Below are 19856 nucleotides of genomic sequence, written 5' to 3'. Positions count from 1 at the left end.
GCCAAAAAACTTGCATGACTCCCTTTATTGGGATATTCTCTTTATGGTGGTGGTCTGGAACCAAACCTGCAATTATCTCCAAGGTACGTCTGTACCTGTGTGTATGTATACACAACTCTCTTTGTATATTTAGTAGTTTATTAGTCTGCCAGATTTTCTGGTACTAAAGTTAGAGTCACTGGTCTATAGTACTTATGATTCCCTTCAGCAATTTGTCAAAAATGACAGACATATATTTTGACCAACAATTCCATAAATTCATGCTTCACTTATTTTCTGTGTTGGTCAGCTTCCATCTATTATCAGCCTCTGCCAGTTCTAGTAGGAATAAAAAAAAAAAAGCTGACATTTTATTGGTCTAAGTATGTGCAAGGAACTTTGAATATTCTGTTACATGCATTATCTCATTTAATATGGCAGCTCCATACGAGATGGACTATTAAAATGTCCATATACAGATGAAGAATCTGAGGCTGAAGATGGTCACATGTCTGCCTGGCTCAAAGCCCGTATGTATACTCACTGTGCCAAACTGCCAAATCTAATGTCCTGATGCCTCACGATGGGGTCCACTGATGTCCCCTTCCCTCAGCTTGTGAATGTGTTTTCCTTTTGTTTTAGACCTAGAAGACTGTGCAGCATTTCTAGTTCACAGGAGTTACATTATTTCTATTTGTTCTTGTGAACATTATGTCTGATGAAATATTAAAACTATGTTTCTCTATGAACAGTAACTCCAAAAAGAATGTCAACCGATAGTGCTGGTGATGAAAATGAATAGAAAATGAGAAAGTAAAATAAAAGACACCATTATTCTTAGGCACAAAATGTAAGATTTATGGAACAGATGACAGACCGCATTGGTGTTTGTGAATTGGATCAGGACTCTCATTTGCAAGTATCAGAAAACCCACTCAGGCAAGGTCTTGAGAGCTGAACTGCTGGTGCTGTGAGAGTGGGCCAGGATCTGGAGTGGCAGGAAGCGCTGGAGATGCAGGGATGTGAGGGCCACATGAGCCAAGTCCAGAACAGGGGAGCAGTCTAAAGGTCAGGGCTACAGGGCAAGAGAAAGGTTACAGAAAGAAGGCAAGATAGATGACTAGGGTATGTGGGGATGGAAATACACTGGGAAATGGGGCATTTTCCCTCTATCTCTTTGCCCCAGGTGGGATTTCTGGCAGTGCCTGCATCTCCTCTGTGGCTCCTGCTGTCTATGATGATGCTTGCCATGGTTCCAGGTTCTCCTGGGTGACCCAGCCCTGGAGCTCCTGTAACACCACCTCCTCCTTTGGTTCCTCAAGCCTGCTGGTGTCAATCAGAAGCTTTATTCGGCTTCTCAGCTTTTGCCTCACTTGTGTTATCAATTTCCTACACACAATTCCCTCTGATTTAAATATTCAGAGTGGTTTCTGATTCCTGGTTGAATCTTGACTTATACACTGTGCTGCTGGTCTTTGACCTTTATAAACCTAGAACCCAATAATACTTTAATTATTAGTGGCATACACATATAGGACCATTAAGAACACTTAGCATAACCTTTTTCTTAAAGTGCCATATTTTGAAGCACTTGAATCTTAAAGTAAGAGGTACCTGCTATATTTCATAGTCAAAAAAGAACAATGAGGTTTTGGTAAAGATGACTCTAGAATACGCATATGGGATGGGCTGAAGACCAGAGGTCTGAGCATGTTGGCATGAGAAGAGAAAGGAACCATTAGAAATGCTGGGAGGGTCTTTGATTGAATCAAGATCCTAATGGTGGCATTTTGGGGTAAGAACATAAATGGGGAGGAGAATTTCTTCCTAAGGGACAAATAAAGGGAAGGGGAATAAAAAGGAGGGTGTTAGTTGAGAATGTTTTTTGCAGTAGATTCAATGAAGTACTTCAGTATGTCTAAATGGAAACATAAGTTTGTAGTGGAATTCACCCAAATGAATTCCCCAGCAAAGCCCAAAGTAAGCAAAAAATTTAATCTTTCTGTTTTCTCTCTTTCATTCTTAAATGTGCTTATGTATTATTATTGTCAAGTGAACCAGTTGATTCTTTAGTTGTTTTTTTTTTTTGTAATATTCAGTGTCTTTTTAAAGGATCTTTTTATATTATAAATATGGCATTTTGTAGATTTTTGAAATCCCAGCTCTCCCTCCACCACCCTCATATTTGCCTTCATTCTTTTGCCCTTTCCTTTATTTAAGTGTTTATGCTATTCTGTGCTCATTGCTTGGATAGGAATGTGGAAGGTGAAGGTTTGGTGAAATCAAATTGGTTTTCATTCTCTCCCTGGCATTTATTTTCCAAAATGCTAAAGCCGCAAGAAAATAAAAAGGCAGAGCTGGGGATAAGAGCAGGGTAGATCTTCTCCAGCAGATAGAAACATTTCAAATGAATTTGTAGTATCTGTGATTAAAGGTATCTCTGCCTTGCTCCTAGGAAGAGCACTGGAGAGATGGTAAGATCCCATCTGTTTCTGTTTCCTGATTGGATTCTACTTACACACTCGTGCTACCCAGTTTTGATCTCTATAAACTTAGACTCTAATAATACTTTAATCATTAAATGTATACATATATAGGACCGCTAAGAACTCTTAGCACAGCCATTCTTTGAAGGTACCATGTTTTAGAGGAAATGTGGCACCTTAGACAGTCACACAGATGTCCTGTACACCAATATGATATTGATGTAGAAAAAGTCTTAACCCTTAGAAGTCTCCCAGTAGTAGCAGAGATTGTGTTGGACCTGAAGGAGCCATGCAGACAGGGATGAGGCATGTTTCGATATTCCCTGCCTGTACTAAGGACCAGAAGGAGGCAATGGACACGTCAGTAAATGCCACTAGGCTCAGATGACACACAGGATCAGATGATCTTCTTTTGATGCTTAGGTGCCACAGAATTTAAACACACCTCAGGAAAAAGGGATAGGAAGCCCAAATTAACTGAGATTAAGAAAAGGAAAATAGTATGGATGTTCCTAAAAAATTAAAAATAGAACAACTGTATGATTCAGCAATCCCACTTCTGGGTATGTATTTGGATACCCAGAATTGAAATCAGAATCTCAAAGAGATATTAGTACTCCCATGTTCACTGTAGCTATTCACAATAGCCAAGATATGGAAACAACCCAAATTTCCATCAACAGATGAATAAATAAAGAAAATGTGGTATATACATACAATGGAATATCATTCAGTCTTAAAAAAAGAAGGAAATCTTACCATTTACAACAACATGGATGGACCTGAAAGCCATTATGCTAAGTGAAATAAATCAGTCACAGAAGGACAAATACTCCATGATTCCACTTACATGAGCTATCTAAAATAGTCAAATTTATAGAAGCAAAAAATATTAGTGGAATTGTGGTTGTCAGGGGATGGGAGAAGAGAAGAGGGGCAGTTGTTGTTCACTAGGTATAAAGTTACAGTTATACGAGCTGAGTAAGTTCTAGAAATCTGCTGTACAACGTAGCGCTTGTAGTTAATGAAATAGTATTGTGCACTTAAAAATTTGAGAGGATGGATTTCATGCTAAGTGTTCTACTCCAAACAAAAACAAACAAACAAAAAAACCCAAAAAACAACAAAAAAAGTAGACACAAGGAAACTTTTGGAGGTGATGGATATATTTATTACCTTGATTGTAGTGATGATATCATAGTTGTACACATGTATTCAAACTCATCAAATTGTATACATTAAATATGTACAGTTTTTTTGTCTATCAGTTATGCCTCAATAAATCTGTAAAAAGAAAAAGAAAATAAAAAAAAAGAAGGAAGACTACTTTTTTCAGTTAATGTTTGGATTGTCCCCAAATCATTTATTGAACGATTTATCTTTTTCAACACTTGAAGCACTCTTATGACATACTAAAGTATTTCATATACTTAGGTCTATGTTTGGACTTTCTTTTTTATTTTTATTTTTATTATTATTATTATTATTATTATTTTTTAAAAGATCTTTATTGGAGTATAATTGCTTTACAATGGTGTGTTAGTTTCTGCTTTATAACAAAGTGAATCAGTTATACATATACATATGTTCCCATATCTCTTCCCTCTTGCATCTCCCTCCCTCCCACCCTCCCTATCCCACCCCTCTAGGTGATCACAAAGCACCGAGCTGATCTCCCTGTGCTATGCGGCTGCTTCCCAGTAGCTATCTATTTTACATTTGGTAGTGTATATATGTCCATGACACTCTCTCACCCTGTCACATCTTACCCCTCCCCCTCCCCATAGCCTCAAGTCCATTCTCTAGTAGGTCTGTGTCTTTATTCCTGTCTTGCCACTAGGTTCTTCATGACCTTTTTTTTTTTTTTTTTTCCTTAGATTCCATATATATGTGTTAGCATACTGTATTTATTTTTCTCTTTCTGACTTACTTCACTCTGTATGACAGACTCTAACTCCATCCACCTCATTACAAATACCTCCATTTCGTTTCTTTTTATGGCTGAGTAATATTCCATTGTATATATGTGCCACATCTTCTTTATCCATTCATCCGAAGATGGACACTTAGGTTGCTTCCATATCCTGGCTATTGTAAATAGAGCTGCAATGAACATTTTGGTACATGACTCTTTTTGAATTATGGTTTTCTCAGGGTATGTGCCCAGTAGTGGGATTGCTGGGTCATATGGTAGTTCTATTTTTAGTTTTTTAAGGAACCTCCATACTGTTCTCCATAGTGGCTGTATCAATTTACATTCCCACCAACAGTGCAAGAGTGTTCCCTTTTCTCCACACCCTCTCCAGCATTTATTGTTTCTAGATTTTTTGATGATGGCCATTCTGACCGGTGTGAGATGATACCTCATTGTAGTTTTGATTTGCATTTCTCTAATGATTAATGATGTTGAGCATTCTTTCATGTGTCTATTGGCCATCTGTATATCTTCTTTGGAGAAATGTCTATTTAGGTCTTCTGCCCATTTTTGGATTGGGTTGTTTGTTTTTTTGTTATTGAGCTGCATGAGCTGCTTGTAAATCTTGGAGATTAATCCTTTGTCAGTTGCTTCATTTGCAAATATTTTCTCCCATTCTGAGGGTTGTCTTCTGGTCTTGTTTATGGTTTCCGTTGCTGTGCAAAAGCTTTTAAGTTTCATTAGGTCCCATTTGTTTATTTGTGTTTTTATTTCCATTTCTCTAGGAGCTGGGTCAAAAAGGATCTTGCTGTGATTTATGTCATAGAGTGTTCTGCCTATGTTTTCCTCTAAGAGTTTGATAGTGTCTGGCCTTACACTTAGGTCTTTAATCCATTTTGAATTTATTTTTGTGTATGGTGTCAGGGAGTATTCTATTTTCATACTTTTACATGTATCTGTCCAATTTTCCCAGCACCACTTATTGAAGAGGCTGTCTTTTCTCCACTGTATATGCTTGCCTCCTTTATCAAAGATAAGGTGACCATATGTGCGTGGGTTAATCTCTGAGCTTTCTATCCTGTTCCATTGATCTATATTTCTGTTTTTGTGCCAGTACCAAACTGTCTTGATTACTGTAGCTTTGTAATATAGTCTGAAGTCAGGGAGCCTGATTCCCCCAGCTCCATTTTTCGTTCTCAAGATTGCTTTGGCTATTCGGGGTCTTTTGTGTCTCCATACAAATTGTGAAATTTTTTGTTCTAGTTCTGTGAAAAATGCCAGTGGTAGTTTGATAGGGATTGCATTGAACATGTAGATTGCTTTGGGTAGTAGAGTCATTTTCACAATGTTGATTCTTCCAATCCAAGAACATGGTATATCTCTCCATCTATTTGTATCATCTTTAATTTCTTTCATCAGTGTCCTATAATTTTCTGCATACAGGTCTTTTGTCTCCTTAGGCAGGTTTATTCCTAGATATTTTATTCTTTTTGTTGCAATGGTAAATGGGAGTGTTTTCTTAATTTCACTTTCAGATTTTTCATCATTAGTGTATAGGAATGCAAGAGATTTCTGTGCATTAATTTTGTATCCTGCGACTTTACCAAATTCATTGATTAGCTCTAGGAGTTTTCTGTTAGCATCTTTAGGATTCTCTATGTATAGTATCATGTCATCTGCAAACAGTGACAGCTTTATTTCTTCTTTTCTGATTTGGATTCCTTTTATTTCTTTTTCTTCTCTGATTGCTGTGGCTAACACTTCCAAAACTATGTTGAATAATAGTGGTGAGAGTGGGCAACCTTGTCTTGTTCCTGATCTTAGTGGAAATGGTTTCAGTTTTTCACCATTGAGGACAATGTTGGCTGTGGGTTTGTCATACATGGCCTTTATTATGTTGAGGAAAGTTCCCTCTATGCCTAATTTCTGCAGGGCTTTTATCATAAATGGGTGTTGAATTTTGTCAAAAGCTTTCTCTGCATCTATTGAGATGATCATATGGTTTTTCTCCTTCAATTTGTTAATATGATGTATCACGTTGATTGATTTGCGTATATTGAAGAATCCTTGCATTCCTGGAATAAACCCCACTTGATCATGGTGTATAATCCTTTTAATGTGCTGTTGGATTCTGTTTGCTAGTATTTTGTTGAGGATTTTTGCATCTATGTTCATCAGTGATATTGGCCTGTAGTTTTCTTTCTTTGTGACATCTTTGTCTGGTTTTGGTATCAGGGTGATGGTGGCCTCGTAGAATGAGTTGGGGAGTGTTCCTCCCTCTGCAATATTTTGGAAGAGTTTGAGAAGGATAGGTGTTAGCTCTTCTCTAAATGTTTGATAGAATTCGCCTGTGAAGCCATCTGGTCCTGGGCTTTTGTTTGTTGGAAGATTTTTAATCACAGTTTCAATTTCAGTGCTTGTGATTGGTCTGTTCATATTTTCTATTTCTTCCTGGTTCAGTCTTGGCAGGTTGTGCATTTCTAAGAATCTGTCCATTTCTTCCAGGTTGTCCATTTTATTGGCATAGAGTTGCTTGTAGTAATCTCTCATGATCGTTTTTATTTCTGCAGTGTCAGTGGTTACTTCTCCTTTTTCATTTCTAATTCTATTGATTTGAGTCTTCTCCCTTTTTCTCTTGATGAGTCTGGCTAATGGTTTATCAATTTTGTTTATCTTCTCGAAGAACCAGCTTTTAGTTTCATTGATTTTTGCTATTGTTTCCTTCATTTCTTTTTCATTTGTTTCTGATCTGATCTTTATGATTTCTTTCCTTCTGCTAGCTTTGAGGTATTTTTGCTCTTCTTTCTCTAATTGCTTTAGGTGCAAGGTTAGGTTGTTTATTCGAGATGTTTCCTGTTTCTTGAGGTAGGCTTGTATTGCTATAAACTTCCCTCTTAGAACTGCTTTTGCTGCATCCCATAGGTTTTGGGTCGTTGTGTTTTCATTGTCATTTGTTTCTAGTTATTTTTTGATTTCCCCTTTGATTTCTTCAGTGATCACTTCGTTATTAAGTAGTGTATTGTGTAGCCTCCATGTGTTTATATTTTTTACAGATCTTTTCCTGTAATTGATATCTAGTCTCATAGCGTTGTGGTCGGAAAAGATACTTGATACGATTTCAATTTTCTTAAATTTACCAAGGCTTGATTTGTGACCCAAGATATGATCTATCCTGGAGAATGTTCCATGAGCACTTGAGAAAAATGTGTATTCTGTTGTTTTTGGGTGGAATGTCCTATAAATATCAATTAAGTCCATCTTGTTTAATGTATCAATTAAAGCTTGTGTTTCCTTGTTTATTTTCATTTTGGATGATCTGTCCATTGGTGAAAATGGGGTGTTAAAGTCCCCTACTATGATTGTGTTACTGTCGATTTCCCCTTTTATGGCTGTTAGTATTTGCCTTATGTATTGAGGTGCTCCTATGTTGGGTTCATAAATATTTACAATTGTTATACCTTCCTCTTGGATCGATCCCTTGATCATTATATAGTGTCCTTCTTTGTCTCTTGTAATAGTCTTTATTTTAAAGTCTATTTTGTCTGATATGAGAATTGCTACTCCAGCTTTCTTTTGATTTCCATTTGCATGGAATATCTTTTTCCATCCCCTCACTTTCAGTTTGTATGTGTCTCTAGGTCTGAAGTGGGTCTCTTGTAGACAGCATATATATGGGTCTTGTTTTTGTATCCATTCAGCCAGTCTGTGTCTTTTGGTGGGAGCATTTAATCCATTTACATTTAAGGTAATTATCGATATGTATGTTCCTATTCCCATTTTCTTAAATGTTTTGGGTTTGTTATTGTAGGTGTTTTCCTTCTCTTGTGTTTCTTGCCTAGAGAAGTTCCTTTAGCATTTGTTGTAAAGCTGGTTTGGTGGTGCTGAACTCTCTCAGCTTTTGCTTGTCTGTAAAGGTTTTAATTTCTCCATCAAATCTGAATGAGATCCTTGCTGGGTAGAGTAATCTTGGTTGTAGGTTTTTCTCCTTCATCACTTTAAGTATATCCTGCCACTCCCTTCTGGCTTGCAGAGTTTCTGCTGAAAGATCAGCTGTTAACCTTATGGGGATTCCCTTGTGTGTTATTTGTTGTTTTTCCCTTGCTGCTTTTAATATGTTTTCTTTATATTTAATTTTTGACAGTTTGATTAATATGTGTCTTGGCGTGTTTCTCCTTGGATTTATCCTGTATGGGACTCTCTGTGCTTCCAGGACTTGATTAACTATTTCCTTTCCCATATTAGGGAAGTTTTCAACTATAATCTCTTCAAATATTTTCTCAGTCCCTTTCTTTTTCTCTTCTTCTTCTGGGACCCCTATAATTCGAATGTTGCTGCGTTTAATGTTGTCCCAGAGGTCTCTGAGACTGTCCTCAGTTCTTTTCATTCTTTTTTCTTTATCCTGCTCTGCAGTAGTTATTTCCACCATTTTATCTTCCGGGTCACTTATCCTTTCTTCTGCCTCAGTTATTCTGCTATTGATCCCATCTAGAGTATTTTTAATTTCATTTATTGTGTTTTTCATCATTGCTTGGTTCCTCTTTAGTTCTTCTATGTCCTTGTTAAATGTTTCTTGCATTTTGTCTATTCTATTTCCAAGATTTTGGATCATCCTTACTATCATTATTCTGAATTCTTTTTCAGGTAGACTACCTATTTCCTCTTCATTTGTTAGGTCTGGTGTGTTTTGACCTTGCTCCTTCACCTGCTGTGTGTTTTTTTGTCTTCTCATTTTGCTTATCTTACTGTGTTTGGGGTGTCCTTTTCACTGGCTGCAGGTTCGTAGTTCCCGTTGTTTTTGGTATCTGTCCCCAGTGGCTAAGGTTGGTTCAGTGGGTTGTGTAGGCTTCCTGGTGGAGGGGACTAGTGCCTGTGTTCTGGTGGAAGAGGTTGGATCTTGTCTTTCTGGTGGGCACATCCACGTCTGGTGGTGTGTTTTGGGGTGTCTGTGGCCTTATTATGATTTTAGGCAGCCTCTCTGCTAATGGATGGGGCTGTGTTCCTGTCTTGCTAGTTGTTTGGCATAGTGTGTCCAGGACTGTAGCTTGCTGGTCGTTGAATGAAGCTGGGTCTTGATGTTGAGATGGAGATCTCTGAGAGATTTTCGCCGTTTGGTATTATGTGGAGCTGGAAGGTCTCTTGTGGACCAGTGTCCTGAAGTTGGCTCTCCCACCTCAGAGGCACAGCCCTGATGCCTGGCTGGAGCACCAAGAGCCCTTCATCCACACGGCTCAGAATAAAAGGGAGAAAAAAATAGAAAGAAAGAAAAAAAGAGGATAAAATAAAATAAAATAAAACTATTATAATAAAAAATAAGAAAAAAAAATTAAGAATAAATTTATTAAGAAAATTTTTTTTTAATTTTTAAAAATAGATTTATTAATTTTTTATAATAAAAATAAGAAAAAAATTAAGAAAAAATTTATTAAGAAAAAAAATTTTTAATTTTTTAAAAATAAAAAATATGAAAAAACTTATTAAAATTTTTTTTTTAATTTCTAAAAATAGGAAATAAGGAAAAAATTATTAAGAACACATTTATTAGGAACAAAAAAATTTTTTAAGTAAAAAAAAGAAAAAAAAACAAAAAAAAAAACCCATAAAGAAAACGGATGGACCTAACCCTAGGACTAATGGTGAATGCAAAGCTTTACAGACAAAATCTCACCCAGAAGCATACACATATACACTCACAAAAAAAGGAAAAGGGGAAAAATTAATATATCCTGCTCCCAAAGTCCACCTCCTCAGTTTGGGATGATTCGTTGTCTATTCAGTTATTCAACAAATACAGGCACATCAAGTTGTTTGTGGAGTTTTAATCCACTGCTTCTGAGGCTGCTGGGAGAGATTTCCCTTTCTCTTCTTTGTTCATACAGCTCCCAGGGTTCAGCTTTGGATTTGGACCCGCCTCTCCGTGTAGGTCGCCTGAGGGCATCTGTTCCCTGCCCAGACAGAATGGGGTTAAAGGAGCAGCTGCTTCGGGGGCTCTGGCTCACTCAGGATGGTGGGAGGGAGGGGTACGGATGCGGGGCGAGCCTGAAGCGGCAGAGGCCAGCGTGACTTTGCAGCAGCCTGAGGCACGCCGTGCGTTTTCCCGGGGAAGTTGTCCCCGGATCACGGGAGCCTGGCAGTGGCGGGCTGCACCGGCTCCTGGGAGGGGCGGTGTGGATAGTGAACTGTGCTCGCACACAGGCTTCTTGGTGGCAGCAGCAGCAGCCTTAGCGTCTCCTGCCTGTCTCTGGGGTCCGCGCTGATAGCCGCGGCTCACGCCCGTCTCTGGAGTTCATTTAGGCAGCGCTCTGAATCCCCTCTCCTTGTGCGCCGCGAAACAAAGAGGCAAGAAAAAGTCTCTTGCCTCTTCGGCAGCTGCAGACTTTTTCCTGGACTCCCTCCCGGCTAGCACCGAAGCCGGAGCCTCAGCTCCCAGCCCCGCCCGCCCTGGCGGCTGAGCAGACAAGCCTCTCAGGCCGGTGAGTGCTACTCGGCACCGATCCTCCGTGCGGGAATCTCTCCGCTTTGCCCTCCGCACCCCTGTGGCTGCGCTCTCCTCCGTGGCTCTGAAGCTTCCCCCCTCTGCCACCCGCAGTCTCTGCCCAAGAAGGGGCTTCCTAGTGTGTGGAAACCTTTCCTCCTTCACGGCTCCCTCCCACTGGTGCAGGTCCCGTCCCTATTCTTTTGTCTCTGTTATTTCTTTTTTCTTTTGCCCTACCCAAGTACGTGGGGATTTTCTTGCCTTTTGGGAGGTCTGACGTCTTCTGCCAACGTTCAGTGGGTGTTCTGTAGGAGCAGTTCCACGTGTAGATGTATTTCTAATGTATCTGTGGGAAGGAAGGTGATCTCCGCCTCTTACTCTTCCGCCATCTTGCCTCATCCTCCCAAATCTCTCTTTTTTATTTTAATGAATTTTTAAATCAGTTCTTGAGCAGGAACTGTGTTATTCTTGATATTGTAGCTTTATAACTTATAACCAGTAGGGCTGGTTCTTCCATGTTACTCTCTTTTTTTCAGAATTTTCCTGTTTATTTTTGCTTGTTATATTTTAATATAAACTTTATGATTGGCTTCTTTAGTTCTAAGTATCGCTAGTATTTTTACTAGAATCAATTTAAAATTATGGATTAATTAATGGAGATTTGCACATTTATTAGGTTGATTTTTCCTATTCAAGAATATGGTATGCTTTTACGTTTTTTCATTCTTACTTTTGTGTCCATTACTAGTGTTTTAAAGCTTCTTAATATAAATTTTGCACATTTTTTATTAAGTTTTCTGCCATGTGTATTAATTGGGGTCCTGGCAAGAAAGAGATAGCAAATACTCAAATGAAGTAATGGAGGAGAGTTTAATGAATGGGCTCTTTTCAAAGGTGTGGGAAAGGGTTAAGAAAACTCAGCAAGGGACAGTGAAATATCCAAAGATTAGTGACAGTAGAGAGTAGCAAGAGGGGGAAGGAATGGTTACCAGATATTGGAGGGATCACTTATAGGAGAGGACTGCCTTACAAGAGCTGTAGGCATCTGCAGAAGGACAAGGAAAAATCAAGGAGGAGATACCTTGACCTTGCTCTTCACTTACCATCTGGTTGCCTTCCATGCCCTCCCGTTGGACAAACCCAACAGAAACCAGAGAGCAAGGGAGGCCATTGACATGGCCCACAAATGTCAGCCTCCTTGGACACAAAGTAGAGTAGAGAAGGGTGCAATGGACTGAATGTTTGTGCCCCCCCATTCATATGTTGAAATCCTAACCCCAAATGTGATGGTATTAGGAGGTGGGTACTTTTGGAGATGATTAGTTCATGAGGATGAAGCCCTCAAAAATGGGATTAGTGCCTTTATAAAAGGGACCCTGAGGGCTCTTTCACCCTCTTTCTACCATTTGATGATTCAAGGAAAAATTGGCAGTCTGTAACCTAGGAAAGGGTCCTTACCAGAACCCAGGCAGGCTGGCACCCTGATCTAAGACTTCCAGCCTCTAGAACTGTGAGAAATAAATTTAGCCTGTTTATAAACCACCTAGTCTATGGTACTTTGCTATAGAAGCCTGGACTAAGACAGAAAATGGTACCAGTAAGTGGGAATGCTGCTCTAACAAATACCTAAAAATGTGATTGAAACTGGGTAATGGGTAGAGGCTGGAAGAGTTTTTTTTTTTAATGGAAACTGTGTTTTCTTTTTATTTTATTTTATTTTTTATTTTTATTTATTTTTATTTTTGGCTGTGTTGGGTTTTCATTGCTGCGCGCGGGCTTTCTCTAGTTGTGGCGAGTGGGGGCTACTCTTCATTGCAGTGCACGGGATTCTCATTGTGGTGGCTTCTCTTGTTGTAGAGCACGGGCCCTAGGTGGGCGGGCTTCAGTAGTTGTGGCATGTGGGCTTCAGTAGTTGTGGCTCGCAGGCTCTAGAGTGCAGGCTCAGTAGTTGTGGCACATGGGCTTAGTTGCTTCGCGGCATGTGGGATCTTCCTGGACCAGGGCTCGAACCTGTGTCCCCTGCATTGGCAGGCAGATTCTTAACCACTACGCCACCAGGGAAGTCCAAGGCTGGAAGAGTTTTGAGGTGGATGCTAGAAGAAACGGACATTGTTGTGAATAGATTTTTAAAGGTGACTCTGATGAGAGCTCAGAAAGAAGAGAGCTGTAGAGAAAGCTTCCTTCTTCTTAGAGAATACCTAATAACTCATGAACAGAATGTTGGTATAAATATGGACAGTAAAGGCTATTTTGATCGAGTCTCAGATGGAAATAAGGAATAGGTTATTAGAAACTGGAGGAAAGGTGATCCTTGTTATCAGGTGGCAAAAAATTTGCCTAAATTGTGTTGGTGTTCTAGTCTTTTGTGGAAGGTAGAACTTGCCAGTGATGAAACTGGATATTTAGCTGAAGCGATTTCTAAGAAAATGTTGAAGGAGAAACCTGGTTCCTCCTGACTGCTTATAGTAGAATGTGAGGAGATAGAAATGCTTTGAAGATAGAACCATTAAGCAAAAATGAACCAGAGCTTGCAGATTTGGAAAATTCTTAGCCTATTCATATTGCAAAAGATAAGAAAGTGTGTTTGGAAGAGAACACTAAGGGATGTGAACCATGGAATTAATCAACCATCTCAACAAAAGCCAAGAATAGAGATGGGATTATACCAACAGAAAAACTGCCAGCTGGGACTGGCTGAGGAAATGGGACAAAATGAGGGAAGTCTGTCAGACTTCTTAGATCCTACAGGACTGGACCATAGTACTATTTGACTACAAACATGCTATTCTTCAAGACAAGGGAAGAAGACCCTGCAGGCGATTCAGAAGATAGTCAGGCTTCACTCCTAACACAGGCCCAGAATGCTTGGGTCCAAGGGACAGGACTGTATCCACCTTGATTTCAAAGGGTGGGACCAAAGCTCAGTGGAGTCCTGGAGGTGTGACCCCCATCCTGACAGAGAACCATGGCATGGGTGGAGCCACTGCAGAGAGAAACAGCAGAGGCAGTTCCCTGCCAAGCTGCAGGGTGATAGTGACACCCCAGTGGGTCTAGAAGGTGGGACCACCCTAGTGGGACTGAAAGGTAGAGTGTGGAGCCAAAGAGGATTATTCTCCAGTCTCAAGATCTCATGCAGTTTGCCTTGCTAGGTTTTGGGCTTGCTAAGGACCCATTACTCCTTCCTTCTTTACTTTTTCTCCCATTTGAAATGGAAATGTCTGTCCTATGCCTGTCCTACCGTTGCATTTTAGAAGCATATGACTTGCTTGATTTCATTGGTTCACAGCTGGAGAGGAATTTTGCTTCAGTATGAGTCTCATTCATATCTGATTTAGATGGTTTTTATATGAGACTTTGGACTTTAGAGGTGATGCTGGAATGAGTTAAGACTTTCGGTTACTGGAATGGAATGAATATATTTTGCATGTGAGAAGGACATGAATTTTTGGAGCCAGGGCTGGAATGCAATGAACTGAATATTTGTGTCTTCCCAAAATTCATATGTTGAAATCCTAACTGACAGTTTGATGGTATTAGGATGTGGGGCCTTTGAGAGGTAATAAGGTCATGGGGGTGGATTTTATAAGGTATTAGGGTCTTCTGAAAGGGACCCCAGAAAGCCCTCTAGCCCTGCTTCTGCTGTGTGAGGATAAAAAGAAATCGTCAGTCTGCAGCCCAGAAGAGGGCTGTCACTAGAACCTGACCATGCTGCCACCATCATCTCCACCTTCCAGCCTCCAGAACTGTTGAGAAATAGATTTCTATTGTTGATAAGCCACCCAGTTTACTTTGTATAACAGTTTGAACTGACTAAGACCAAGGGTAAAGAGTGGATCTGAAGGGGCAAATGACAGATATTTAGTACACTACATATTTTATCTTTTTGTTAATACTGTACATGAAATATTTTGTCATCTCTCTCTGGTGTGTGTGTATGTATATACTTCTGCCATCCTGAACTTAAACTCTAAGGGAGATAGGTGATGTTCAATTATACAAGTAGTCACAATAAATGTGCTATCATAGGGGAGATAAAGGGTTCCTTGAAAGCTTTAGTGGGTAGACGTGATGAAGTCTATGGAGTCATAAATATGTCCTGAAAGAGAGAGGTTTTGATTGATATCCTAAGGATGATAAGGTATTAGACAGGTGAAGGGGCGATAGTGGTAGAGTATGGTAAAGAGAAACTGGAGGTGAAAGGAGGTTTTCAAGTTAGATGAGGAATTTGAATCCTTCTTCGTTATTTACTTGCTGTTGGACCTTGGGTGAATTACCTAAGTTCTCTGTGTCACAATTTTTCCGTCTGTAAAGTATTTGTAATAATACTCACCTCACAGGGTTGTTGTAAGAATTAAATGAGAAATGCATTTAATTTGGGGGGGGGGACAGTGCTTGGCAGATGATAAGTGCTCAGTAAGTGTTAGCTATTGTCGTTAATAATGTATAAGGAAGACCTGCAGTCAATAGAGGGTGAGACCCATCAGATGAAATCCATCAGAGTGTGTAGTGAGAGAGCATTAGAGGTTCAAATGGAGATGAAGAAAAAGATAAGAATTTGGAGAACTCGTGACTTGATAATAAGTTTGGGCATTGTTCTGAGGGCAATAGGAAGTCTCCCCTAACACAGGGAAGTTACATGATCATATGTCTGTTTTAGAAAGTGCTGATACTCACTATCTATGTCTCTCTTCTTCTTCCTGGGCATACTACCAAGCTACATTTCCAAGCTCCCTTGAAGTTAGGGGCCTGCATTGTGGCCAAGGGGATGTATTAGTCAGGGTTCTCCAGAGAAACAGAATCAATACTAGGATGTGTGTGAGTGTGTGTGTGTACAGAGATTTATTATGAGGAATTGGCTCACATGAGTATGGAGGCTGGTGAGTCCAAAATCTGCAGTGCGGGCTGGCAGGCTCGAGACATAGGGGAGCTGATGATACAGACGAAGTCTGAAGGCAGTCAGTTGGATAATTCCCTCTTGCTCAGAGAGGCTGCTATTTTTATTCTATTCATGCCTTCAACTGATTGGATTGGGCCCACCCACATTATGGAGGGCCAACTGCTTTTCTCAGAGTTCACTGATTTTAATGTCAATATCATCCAAAAGCACCCTGAAAGTTGACATGTAAAATTAAACATTACAGGGGGTGTTAAGCAGAAGCGATGTGTGCCCCTTACAGGCTGGGCCTTAAACCCCAGTCCTCCATGCTTGCTTTCTTTGCTTCTTGGCAGATGGGAGGCAGAGGATCTGGAATAGGACTGTAAATCCTGGGGGATGAAGGAGCCACTAGATGGAAGGAAGCTGGGTCCCTGAAAGACTAGATGGAACAGAGCCTTTATTCCACCTCCATCTCTCATTGAACTGTGACATGTGTGAAAGATAAGCATATGTTGTGTTAAGCTTTGGGATTTGGGGGCCTTGTTTACTAAGCTGAGAGTCAGGAGTTCTTTGGAGAGTGCTGTTGGTGTGCTGTTCCTCCTCCCCCTTTCTTTGGAAGAGGGAAGAGTGTCAAGGAATGCTTGCATCTTGTGGAGTTTGAGAGAGGAAGTCATGTTTTGATTCATGCCTGAGAAGTCTAAAGGTAAGAGATGCCTCTTTAACAGAGGTCCCAAAGGCAGTTAGTGTATCCTGAGGCAGTCATTCTGGCAGCAGTAGGGAGAATGTGTTGAAGAAGGTAAATGCTAGAGTCAGGGAGACCAGTTAGGAATTTGTGGTTCAAGTCTAGGCAAGAGATTACGTTGATCTGGACTAGGTTGGTGCAGTGGGTGTGCAGAAGATGCCTAAATTAATCATGCTGTGATTAGTAATAAATGTTCAGTGCCCTACCAGATTATCCAATGCAAACTCCAAATTTCTTTTTTTTCCAGATGAAATAGACATTGATTGATTGTTTGGGATTTATTCCACAGTAAAGGAAAACTTATGAAATATGATGGTCTTTCTGGTTTCCTATTTCAGGTCCAATTAAAAAAGAAGGAGTCTTAGGCAAAGTTGAGGTGATAATGCTTAATTAGGAGGCACATCATAGCGCAGCAAGAGAGAAGGAAAGAAATGAGGCAGAGAAAGAAGCAAATTTGAGGTGATATGCCAAGTTGGCCACTGCTCCGTGGCTCTAAAGAAAAAGTGTGCCTCAGAATAATTCATCCGTCAGAAGTAGGATTAGGAAGGCAATTTAGGCCAGCTCACTGATGCCTACTGTCTCTCTGGGTTAAAGGTTAACCCACAGGGAATTTACTACATCATCCTGCATCCTCCCTAGGGTATTGCTCTGAGTGATGAAGGAAAGCATGAGGAGAGGAATGGACAGTCAGAAGCCAGGGGTGGAGGAGGGGAGAAGAGTCAGCAGTCTGCTGGAGGAGAGGCAGTTAACGTACCTTCATGAGAGGGTTTCTGAGGGCCTGCGCCAAAAACCCTTTAGAGAAGAATCAGCCTTGGATACCAGAGGGCAGTGATACAAGATCACAACTGTACCCTGGGCCTGACCTAGCAGGAGAGGTGGTGAGCAAGGAAGAGAAAGGAAGCCAACTTCATCCTACTTACCTACTGCAGACATCCAAGCCCAAAGCATGTTGGAGCTGGGAGAGGGGAGAAGTTATAACTTGAAATGAAGGTTTCAGTTATGTGATTAGACTGGACTGGACTGGACTTTTTACTGTCTGAATGAGGGCAGAGGATTTTTTTAGTTGAGCAGGACCATAAACAAACAAACAAATAAATAAAAATTTGAAAAAATAGAAAAGGAAAAGCAAAGCAAAGCAATATTTTCTTGGTATTTTGTCCAGGGTGGACATTAATGAGTCTAGAGAGCAAGTTAAAAGTCTGTTTTTAAAAAAATTTTTTCTACATCATCATATCCATCTTGTAAAATCAAGTAGGTGTACTCTTAAACATTCTGCTATATTGCTATGAAGATCTTCCTTATTTGGCTCTGTTAAAATGCTGCATAAGAAGACAAAGACATCCATCAATTATCACTCATGATGCCACGGTCTGAATTATTTAATACAATTTGAACCACTTTATCAAGCAGGTTCCAGCTATAATAGGGACTCAGGGTTAATAAGATATTCTAGGGGTAGATATTATAAAAAGAATAGTACGGACCCTAAAACACTGGGTTGTCTGGAGTAAAGTGTGTATTGGTGGAATATTTGGGCAACCGAAGTGAAGGGGGATGCTGCTGAATCTGACCTCTGTACCCAACATTGAATTAAATCTTGGAGACAGAATTTTTGGTGAAGTAGAAAAGAATAGCTTTATTGCTTTGCCAGGCAAAGGGGGCCACAGTGGGCTAATGCCTTCAAAACTGTGTGTCCTGACCCGGAGCGGGTAGGAGGAGTTTTATAGTAATGGTTCAAAGAGGGCGTGATCAGCTCACGGACATTCTTCTGATTGGTTGGTGGTGAGGTAACTGGGAGTCAGCATCATAAACCTTCTGGCTCCAACTGGGTCTGGGGTCTGTGTGCTTGTGGGCAGCATACAGTTAACTTCTTACACCTGGTGGGGCTTTCAGTATCTGAAAAACAGCTCAAAGATATTGTTATGTGTATCCTTTGAGGGGGAACCAGGACCTTGCCCCAAGGCTGCACTATTGTTTCTTTCTTTTTTTTTTTTCTCTGTTAATATAGTTTTTTTTTTTCTTTTAACATCTTTATTGGAGTATAATTGCTTTACAATGGTGTGTTAGTTTCTGCTTTATAACAAAGTGAGTCAGTTATACATATACATATGTTCCCATATCTCTTCCCTCTTGCATCTCCCTCCCTCCCACCCTCCCTATCCCACCCCTCTAGGTGATCACAAAGCACCGGGCTGATCTCCCTGTGCTATGCGGCTGCTTCCCAGTAGCTATCTATTTTACGTTTGGTAGTGTATATATGTCCATGCCACTCTCTCACTTTGTCACAGCTTACCCCTCCCCCTCCCCATATCCTCAAGTCCATTCTCTAGTAGGTCTGTGTCTTTATTCCCGTCTTACCACTAGGTTCTTCATGACCTTTTTTTTTTTTTTCCCTTAGATTCCATATATATGTGTTAGCATACTGTATTTATTTTTCTCTTTCTGACTTACTTCACTCTGTATGACAGACTGTTCTCCAAAGAAGATGTACAGATTGCCAACAGACACATGAAAGAATGCTCAACATCATTAATCATTAGAGAAATGCAAATCAAAACTACAATGTGGTACCACCTCATACAGGTCAGAATGGCCATCATTAAAAAATCTAGAAACAATAAATGCTGGAGAGGGTGTGGAGAAAAGGGAACACTCTTGCACTGTTGGTTGGAATGTAAATTGATACAGCCACTATGGAGAACACTATGGAGGTTCCTTAAAAAACTAAAAATGCACTATTGTTTCTTGACCGTTCCTCCCTTGTCTCTGCATCCCCTCCCTTCCCTAATTAACAGCTGTTTGAACCTGCCTGTTGGAACTCGGGGAAGGTCAGGAGGCTGAATGAGGCCTATTTCCTGTAATTAAGAAATGGGGGACACAGAAAGGCTTTTGTGCCCAGGAGTCCCAAAGGATCCTACTCAATTTCAGTGGCACTAGGCACCTGGGTAGGGTGAGAGTAAGAGGACAGGAAAGCACTGAGGACAGTCCGGGTGCTCTGTTTCATCCATTCTGCAGAGGGGCGGCCTCAGTGAAGCCCACCTCATTCAACCCTTGTGGTTACTTGTCACAGTTCAGCACGTGTCCAGAGTAGTGACTCTGGCAGAAAATCTGGAAGTCGACTCCCAGTTCCTCAGTTTAAAACTTTAGAACTTGCAAACTGTGCAGGAAGAGAGTTCTTAATACATATTAATGGTTTGATTATTCAGGTGGAGAAGGAGTGAGGGTGAATGCATTGAGGCCAGTATTCTGATATCTGACTTTTGTGCTGTGTGTAAATTTGGTCACACACTTGAAGCATCAGAGGGAGAATCATAGGACAGCAGAAGAGAATTAAATAATTCATCAGTTTCTCAACCGACCTTTGGCATAATTCAGAAGGAGCTCAT

At 40.3% G+C, this 19856-nt stretch overlaps 2 long non-coding RNA genes across 2 annotated transcripts in view; both read left to right on the top strand.

The window, feature by feature from the left end:
* The window catches only part of LOC309628723, a 263640-nt gene that overhangs the window by 63801 nt on the left and 179983 nt on the right, over nt 1-19856 (top strand). The window lies entirely within an intron of this gene.
* LOC309628726 overlaps nt 1-19856 on the top strand; it is a 79785-nt gene that overhangs the window by 55839 nt on the left and 4090 nt on the right. The window contains exon 2 of the long non-coding RNA XR_014244673.1: nt 732-829. This is a non-coding gene — a long non-coding RNA (uncharacterized lncRNA). The remainder of the gene's footprint in view (nt 1-731; nt 830-19856) is intronic.

Source organism: Balaenoptera borealis (assembly GCF_965194805.1).
Source record: "Balaenoptera borealis genome assembly, chromosome: 5".
In the NCBI taxonomy this organism is placed as follows: Eukaryota; Metazoa; Chordata; class Mammalia; order Artiodactyla; family Balaenopteridae; genus Balaenoptera; species Balaenoptera borealis.
The sequence above is the reverse complement of the archived record's forward strand: the minus strand, read 5'-3'. Positions and strand labels throughout refer to the sequence as shown.